This window comes from Hippoglossus stenolepis, chromosome 7 (genome assembly GCF_022539355.2).
Source record: "Hippoglossus stenolepis isolate QCI-W04-F060 chromosome 7, HSTE1.2, whole genome shotgun sequence".
NCBI classification, from domain to species: Eukaryota; Metazoa; Chordata; class Actinopteri; order Pleuronectiformes; family Pleuronectidae; genus Hippoglossus; species Hippoglossus stenolepis.
In genome coordinates, this window is record NC_061489.1 from 1,460,568 (window position 1) to 1,470,376 (window position 9,809).

Sequence of the window (9,809 nt, forward strand, 5' to 3'; positions counted from 1 at the left end):
AGGCCTGAATGACCTGTGATTTTTTTATATTCCAAGTTCAGTTTTTTTTAAATTTTCAATTAAATGTTTCCCCTTAGAGAAACAATATAACCAGATGACATTACCTTGGCTTCCAGGTGTACCGCGAAGAAGATCACCTGGTCCCTCAATACAGCCTCACTTGTAGTTCTTAGCGTCTGTAAGAGTAGAATGGGAGATAAGGCCTATACTGACCTCCAGCCTACTGCTGAGGGAACTGCTCTAAGCATTAACTGTTGTCATTATTACTATTATTAAATAATTGGTGCTGATATTACATCTTAAAAGATCACTATTATTTTGTCATTTCAATTGCCAGTCTGACAGTGATTAAATACAAAGTTTATTCCACTGTTCCTACACTCTCTCTCTGTTTCCCCTGATTCCTCTCCTCTCAACCCAACCAGTTGAGGCAGATGCCCACCCCACCCCACCCCCACTGGGTCTGGTTCTGTCGGAGGTTTCTTCATGTTAAAAGGGACTTTATCTGTCACTGTTGCTGCGTGTTCATTGTAGGAACTGTTGTGTTGCTCTATAACGTTGTAGTGTCTCCACCTTAACACAGGGAAACAGCCTGGTGCTGTGCATGGTTAAAGGTTCCCTGTGGAGCTTTCTTGAACAGAGACAAAAGTTATTTTTACAGTCAGTGTTTCTCTGTGGAATAGTGTGACACCGTCGCTAGAACTGTCTGTCACCCACATGTTCAAGCACATGCCTGTACAGTAAATCCTTGTTTGACGGTGTGTGTGTGTGTGTGCGCACAAGATACTACTCATAGGGTCCATGTATTAAGTATAAATCATTTGCAGTTATTCACATTGTATATTGAAAAATATACAGTGTATATTTAACTTTATTCTAATTTACTTTAAGAATTTTTTCACAAAAGAAAAAGAAAAAATATAATGAAACATAACAGACTTTAAATGACCTGCTTTTGTGTGTAATGTTATTGAGTTTGAGTAAATGTTAGAACATTTTGGCTCACACCTTGTTGCTTACAGCATGTGGTTTTTCATTGTGATGGAAGTGTAGATGGCGTGTGGATTTAGGGCAGAACATGTGTGGCGCTGTGTGCTGCTATAGTGTAAGGCCATTAGGTGCACTGCTGGACTGGATAATTGTATAAATGGAGGAGAGAGGAGCGGGAGCAGAGAGTTTTATGGGTGGCCAGCCATAAATAGTATTAACATGTACAACACTTACACAATTACACATGCTCACAGACAATCCCCCATCACGTGTGCTTCAGTTTCATCACATGCAATTCCTATGATTTGTGATGGAAGCAGCTGAGAGGGGACAGAGTTTTTATGGGTTTGCATTTACAAAATGTTAACATGAGAAACAAGATGATCGGTCAGCTCCTTAGACAGCCGAGCAACAGGGAGGGCATGGAGATAAAGAAATGCAAAATGTAACTTTATGTATGAACCGCTTTTTCAGCCAACATGAAATTTCAACGTAAAATCAGGGGGCTCATTATACTAATGATATGCACATACACACACATACACACTCATGCTCACACAAAAGTGTTACCACCTTGTCCCATCAAGCAAATTACATGCCCCTCTGTTCACCCCCAGAGGTCATTCAACGTCATGGCCTGTTGGGCAACAAGCTGTTCAGCTAATCAGTGGAGAGCCTCAACTCTCCAGGGAATGACATATGGTGCACAGCACTGTGACATCACAACAAATAACAACCTCTGTGACATCATAATAAAGGTGTGCTTTGTGACCACATCTGTCTCCACCATGGAGGTCTGCTGCCAAACTGGCAGTAAATCGTTACATACAGCCACTGGCCAACAGGACTCCATGGTGATGATGGTGTAGGTCATTTTAAGAGATGGTGCATATCATGCGATGATGTCATGTTATAAAAATTTAAGCTAACTGCTCCATGTCATATAAATTCCATCACTACTGTATTATAGGCCACATAGCATGTGTATATTGTATACTGTATACATGTTATCTACAACCAGCAATGTTCTGTTTGGTCCACCACTTCTATTCAACCTTAAATATCTCAACACGTACTGATAGATTTGCCTTGAAACAGCCTCTGAACAGACTGAATTCTTCTGACTCTGGTGCTACTGTGCTTATTCCTCAAAAGCCACTTTGGGGCTGACATTTTTTAATTTAATTCCTCCACATTTATTGGATGGATTCTCAAACACGGATATGTTTTTTGACCGTGCTTTCAGCCTAGATGATTTTGGATATGTCTGCCTGATTTCACTGCCAACCTTTATACCTACCCATGGGTCAAATTAAAGACTTTGTTTTATTTGCCCTTGTGTGTCATCTGCATTATGGGTCCTCACAAGTCTCAAGACGTTACAGGACAAACTGGCCAGTATGGATCCAGTAAATGAATTCTGGTTTAGCCTGGGCTAATAGGTTTTTTGCCACCATAGCGAAACAACTTTGTGGACATTACTGTTGCGGTTAAATATCCAGCCTGCATTTGCAGTTGCCAGCCTCCAGCCAGCTTCTCAGTCAACTACCCTCTGGCCTGCTAGCCTCTGGCCTGCTAGCCTCCATCCCATTTTCCTGTCGGCTAGCCTTTAGCTTGTTAGCCTTCAGACAGCCACCCAGTCTGTTTATGTCCGACCTGGTAGCATGCTGCTAGACTCTTGGTCTGAATATAACCTAGACTGACCATATTTGGATGATCAGTCCCCTTTTCGTGGGACTCGCTTGGCTGCCAAATCCAGATATCATGGGGTTGGAGCCCCTAGGGGAAAGGGAACCCAGGTCCCTGGCGACCATTCCAAGCTTCAGCCTCAGATTTCTAGTGGCCATTCCATGCCAAAGTCACAGGCTTAAGCTGCAAGGGTCTCCACTGCACAGCACCTCTGGATCTCCACTGCACAGCACTTCCAGTGACACCAAGCCAGAAGCCAAGGGCTCTCTGCCAACACTCAGTTTTCTTCTGCATCAGGGGGTCCCTGCCAATGCCAACCCGGCTCCTGCATCTGGGGTCATGGCCAATGGCACCACGGCAGACACATGACCCTAACCCCCATAGCTTTTCTAAAATCAACATAAACCACAGCCTCTAAGGGCTTATCACTGCAACATTCTGCTTGCACAAGCCATCTCCTTAGGGCAAAGTTAAACTGTTTCCTGTCCAGAGAAGTGTTGTCTCATTCTACATGGAAAACCCATCTTTATAATACCAATCTGTCAATGTGCAAGCACACTTAGTTTTTAAAGGGATTGGAAGATAGCATTCTTATTTGATTGCATATATGCAGCATGCATTTTAGACATCTTGCCATCCATTATCTAACTCTTATTCTTTTAAGGATCACTTAGAGAAAAAAAATCTGGTAGAGTGGAGCTGCTAGTTAGAGGCTCCAGGTTATGTTTGCCAACAAAAGTGTAATATTTTTTAACCTGAATAGATACATTTAATAAATGAAGTAGAATTTGTGGAATAAAAAAGACCACATTTCTTGTTCTGATTATGATATGTCCTTGTTAAGGACTTTTGAAGGTCATCTGACTTTATGGACTTTTTAAATTTCTTTGTGTAGATGTGTTTAGGACTCGTTAAGATTTGTTGAATGGATATGCACTTGATTTCAGTTGTTTGGACTTTGAGCAGATGACCAAGGAAGTTGTGTCACCCTGTCCATGTTTGTTTGTGAGATAACAAAAAAAAGTGAACAGATTTCAACTTGTTGGAAGCATCAATGATTTTTTTATTTGCTGTCATTATTCATAGGAAATAATCCATAGATTTTGATGATAAAAAAATGTGTGTAAAATTTGGTTCAGCTTGATTGAATTTAAGGGGACTGTTGGGCCGTGATGGAAGCATGTGCTCTACTGAGTGCCATTCTGGTTATTTCCTGTTTTACTTTGTCAGTACCCTTAGTTGTGTCTCAATTCAGGGGCCGCATTTGAACAACGACTGGGTCACAGCGGTGGGACAGTCAACAAATGTGTCCTTCCATCCTAAGAAATAAAGGCTCCAAAAGGTGGATCTGTTCCTGCCCAAGTCATCCCACGATTCACTGTCTCAGTGGAAGACCATTTATCAAAAAGGTGGCAACCAACAAGATATCCAGTGCTCAAGTATTGTGCTTCAACTCAACCAAAAAGCTAACAGTACACAACTTAAAAAACCTTCATTAAATTGTTCATGTTGCCAGGCAAAAACATATTCTGTTCTGCACAACCAACTTGTTCCTTTATCTGCAATTTGGGTCCAGAAAACCATACAAAATACAACAGCATTGATTTTTATTCTTGAGTGGCTGTGGCTTAGGAGGGTTGTCTACTACCCACAAGATTGGCGGTTTGATCCCAGTCTCCTTGGTCCTTGGCAAAGATACTGAAGAGTCTTACAGAAGTGCAATATTGAACAGCAGTAGTAGTAGATTTACAATAAAGCTTCAATAATATGGACTAATCTGATAAACAGTAAAGATGACCCCAGTTGAAGACTGTAAGACAGAACAAAGAGAACAACATTTATTTGGTAGGAGGCATTCTATGGCAGCTTCTTTTGGTGAGTGAATCCCTGGATTGCTGATGGAGAAAATAAACCTGTTTAGGAAAATCTGACAGAGTGAAAATTATCATTCTCATATCTATGAGGAACGTCAGCTAGGACACTGAAAGACAAGTTATGTAACTAGTGTGATAATATTCAGTTATTTCATGTGGCTCATCTATAAAACATGCCGCCCTCTCAAAACATCTAAACAAATGTACACTCCCAATTGGAATCTCACTCCTCCACTGTGACATCGCTACATGGCCTCTTGTTTTTTGCAACTTGTCAAGCCTTCTGTTTGATGATATTGATCAAATACATGGTGCTTCTGAGGCAGAATCAGCCCAGTAAAGTTATTAACATCAAATGCACTGTTTTGTTTTTCTTTATTTCATACTGAAATTATAGATATTTTGTCTGTTTTAGTCTAACACAGGACTCAATGACGGGGCATAGAAAACAGTAGTGAAGTTTGATAAAAGTTAAAACTTCGACAGAGATCCTTCAGCTGAATTTACCAAACGTAGATTTAAGAATATTTTATCACAAATATGTTCTCACATAGTTAAGAATCTCTGCATAAGTTCAATCTGTAAGAAGCAGCCTGTTATGCCACCAAACATTTGAATGCATCAATACATCTTCTGGGTCTAAGAGTTCTTGGGTCAACATGAGTTCGGTAAATATAAGCAATGTTTTAGAAACTTAGACCTATTTGGATGAATTAGGACTAAATTAATTGACTATGTCTGTCCAGTGTGTACCCTGCCTCTCATCCAATGTGAGTTGGTATTGGCTTCAGTTCCTCAAAGCTAAGATAGTACAAATAGTACATTGTAGTGCCATTTTAAGAGGAGAGAAAGTCACAACAAAATCTCAGCTTTTGCAGGTATCATCCAACATGATGCAAATATGAGGGCACAAACAGGAACAGTAAATGAAAGACAAAGGAACGACCTGAGGGATGAGTGGAGGTCATGCATGGTACATCTTACTTGGTTGTGCTTGGAGATACATTGGGAGGGAGGCCTGAAAGATGAGTTAATCTGGAGTCATGCCAACAAATTTAGGGGATCTACCTGGTTCTACTAACTAGCTGAAAGAGGTGGTCTTTAGGGTGGAGATACCACACAGTGGCGGTGAGGATGATGGTGTGATGATGAGGCAATCTTCTCAATGTTTTGAAGTTTGTTGTTATTGAATAGCGCTTGGGAAAGGAATTACATTTTTGGGGACTGTTCTTGCACCTGAAAGTGAAACAGAGAAATAATAATTTAACAAGCAGTGTTATTTGTGTTTGTGCAACATAACTGTTCCATAAGAACCTTCATTTGTAAAAGTGAATAGCCATTAGTATTTTTTAATATCTTCTAACACTGAGCGTGTGTGTGTGTAAAATCTGTTTACAGATTAACTGTCTTCACCTGGCAAACTTTCATTTCCAAATATGGGTGGGGGCTAGGAAAGGACTGTTATGTGAAGTAATCGGTCTGATTGCTGTTAACATAAATTCTGCTCAGGGGATAGAGAAAGTCACAAGGTTGGTGGTTCGATCCCAGTCTTCCCCATTCTGTATTTCGAAGTGTCCTTGGGCAAGATACTGAACCTAAAATTTACCATGATGCCTGGTGCCATTCTCATTGAAAAATGTGTTGCCTATAGATGCACTATATGAATGTATGTGTGATTTGGTAAATGGCAAAAGAAAAAAACTGTACTGTAAAGCCCTTTGAATGGTCATCAAAACGAGAAAAGCTCATATAAATTCAGATCAAATACAGACCATTTATTTGTATGTAATGCTTTGTGATGGATGCACTAGCACTGATGGGGATGTAAACATATAAAAGTAAGAGGAGAAAAAGAGTGTTCAGTGACCACAGAGATTTCTTGTCCGTTGACGATGACTGACTCATCAACTGATTCTCTGTGATCTTGGATCTTTGAGTCCAGTATTACAACCGAACCATCCCAGTAGAAACACAACTGCACATCACTGTGAGTTAAATAGCCGACAGGTATGTGTGTGATATGATTAACACTGTATAATATTTACCTTTCTGTCTAAAGCCTCTTTTGGGAATACAAATAATCCTGTTAAATTTTATAGATTGGGGATACCGCAGCCTTCCTTGAATTCAATAATCCTGCCTTTTTGAATGGGATTATTAAAATGAGTAGGCGATACAACAACTTCTCTGACACTCTGACGGTGAGAAGCAATTTTTTTAATATATTTTATTTTTGAGGCACAGTCCTCTCTGTCAACCTCATTCACTGCATTCACAGCAGCAGCAACACGTTACCAATCAGTCTATTTTCATTATTAGTGATATCACTGACGAGGCCACCGAGCAATTTGTTTTTCTTTACCTCACTAACAAGCACCTCGATTTCGGTGTCAGCCAAGTTGTGCTCTTCCTTCTCATTGCTTGATGCCATGATTCACCATAGAAACCGATTGGTCAGCAGGTTAACTTAATATTAATGAGTTGATGATTTATGGTTGAATGTGGGCGTGTAGAGGGCGGGGTATGAGGCAGATCCACTTACGAAGGTTTCCACGTGAACTGTTATTTTTAAAGGGAGCATTCCCCTGAGGTATGCATGGGCATGGTTTTATAAATCTGAATCTTTTTTTTGCTTTAGCCAATGTCTGCTTTTGTGTGCACATAAACTTTTAGTATGAATCCTATGCATTGTTTTGAAAATGAGCACCCATAACTGAAATGAAGGTTTTGGATATTGCTTCTTAAACATGATTTAAATGTCCCATTCTGTTTCTGTGTTGCTCCAACCAGCTTCAACAAAAATCATTCTTCTTCTTCACGGCTTCAGCTCTGCTGTGACCCCATCACCATCTCCCTCATTCTGGTCACTACCATGTTGACCAAGCTGTGTCAGAGACACACAAGTACCTTCCTCTTTACTAACAGCACATAATAAGAAATTATACATAGGCTTTTGTGTCCAAATGTGAACCAAACCCTGGTTCTACATTCATCTTTCATCATGAAGGCCTTAAATGTGTATTAGTGTTTTATTGTTAATAATTAGTATGTAGTAAAGAATAGTATCAGTGTTAATTGGTTGTCTGTATTTACTTTAACCTACTGTCAAGAGCTTTACACATCCAATGACTTTATTGTCCCCTTGCGGAAATTTGTTTTCACAGCCAATTCAGTATAGATCAACACAAATAGGCACATTTTAACACAGGCAACCAACAGGTAGGACAATACAATAAATGAAACATAAAACCATAAATCCATAAATGACACATTCACCGTGACAGTTTGTTAGCGCTGCAATGGCAGAGGCTCCTCTGATGGCACTAATGTGAAATGGTGATTGAGGGGGGCGGTCAGTGTCATTTGCTCTGGCAAGTGTTAGTCGTGTGATGGCTTTGTCGTTCATGTCTGATATGTTAGGTCCTAACTAATTGCTGGTAATGCTGGCTAGTTCGTCTTTACCATTTTGAAAATATTTTTAGATTGCTTTGGTAATCTGCTGATTTCATCATTCAATTCCCTCCCAATGATGATTTTTTTTCTTCCGTTCTGTAACCTGGGACATTTTGTTAAATATTCCTTTCAAAATTCATTTTGATTAATTTATGAAGATATTCAAAATTACGTACTTAAAATTCATGGGTGCCAATAAAATTAACCAGAATGTGTAGAATCACACAGTCCATGTCCAAGAATTTGCCCTTAGAGAGACTGAGCTGAGGCTGAGATAAATTGTCCATTATTAGCACAAAATAAGATCAGATCCATGTGAGCGTGAAATACCAAATAACCTTACCAAATCTCACAAACAATTTCACATGAAATTTCTCCCGCTCAACCTCTTCCTATATCTCACTTTTGTTCTTTCTTTTATTTCTATCATCCATGCCTACTTCCTCTCCTCACCTCTTCCTCTTTCCCCCATCTCTCTTTCTTTCTCATTCTCCCTCTCTCTCTTCTTCTCGTCTTCCTCTCTTTACCATTTTATAGGCTTGTTAGTTCCACTTGAAATGCCAAATGACATACAATCTAAACCCAGTGAGCTGCTACCTCGCTGCCCTCATAGAGCTGCAGAGACTAAACAAACAGGATATAAGCTGAAACACGCACACAGTCCACCCCTTCCCACCCACCATGGTTCCTCATATAGAATTAAAGCACACACAAGCTATGTCACAACAGAAATAGTCATTTTTTACCTTTGAATTCATTTAAGGGCGTGAAGAGGTACTGAACAAGGTTAGACAAGCTTTAGTGGCTCTAATGTATTATGCTTTTCATGTTTGCATTTGATTCATCCCTTGTTCACCAAATAATATGTTTTTATTTGTATTTCTAAGAATATTTTCTATCAGTTTTTCACTGTTACATTATAGTCTAAATCAGTGGTAACCAACCTTTTCAAGCCCAAGATCACTTTTTAATTCCAAACCTAAACTGAGATCTACCACTGCAATGTCTTCCAAAAAACCCACTTAGGAGGGTTATATCTATTCATTTTGCTATTTCGGTTACAACAAGCTATACGTAAGATAGCTTGTTACATCATCACAAAGAAAGACAGTTATGCAACTTTATCTTTTCAATGCACAGTGTTCACATTTACTGCATCTGTTCAATGCACAATATTTAGCTTCTCAGTTCAGCAAGAAGTTCTGCAGCAGAGCTGCTACAGCCAGCATTATTTTTCAATAGGGTTTGCCTTAAAAATGTCCATAACTACTATATTTCCTTGTATAAAAGTACTCCTATGTACTCATATAAAAAGTACAGTATGTGGCCGTACAACGTCCACTTCCTGAACATACTTCACAACAAAACCCTTGTTTGAATGTGCATTTCCATTTCCATTTTGAAACAGGCACAGGAAGTGTTGCAAACATGTATGTTTGTGACATAAATCCAACAGATAAACATTAAAACTCTGGTGAAAGATAATTTTGACCAAATGTTTATCTGTTGAATATGTCACAAACATTAATATATATACTACATGTACCCATTTCAATGTAAAAGCACTCCAGTTGTTCTTTTTATTGGATCCATTCATTTGTTTAAAAAAAGGCTTTGATTGTTATCACAAGACTGGAAGATGCCGACCAGTTTCATACTGAAGTGTCCTGGCATTTAGTCAAGTACATAACACAGCTTTTTTTTAAACAAATGCAGCAGTTATACCAACAGCTCCGCTGCAGAACTACAGCAGACATACTGCCAGTGTGAACAACAAACAATTTGCCAATAGGCAACACAACC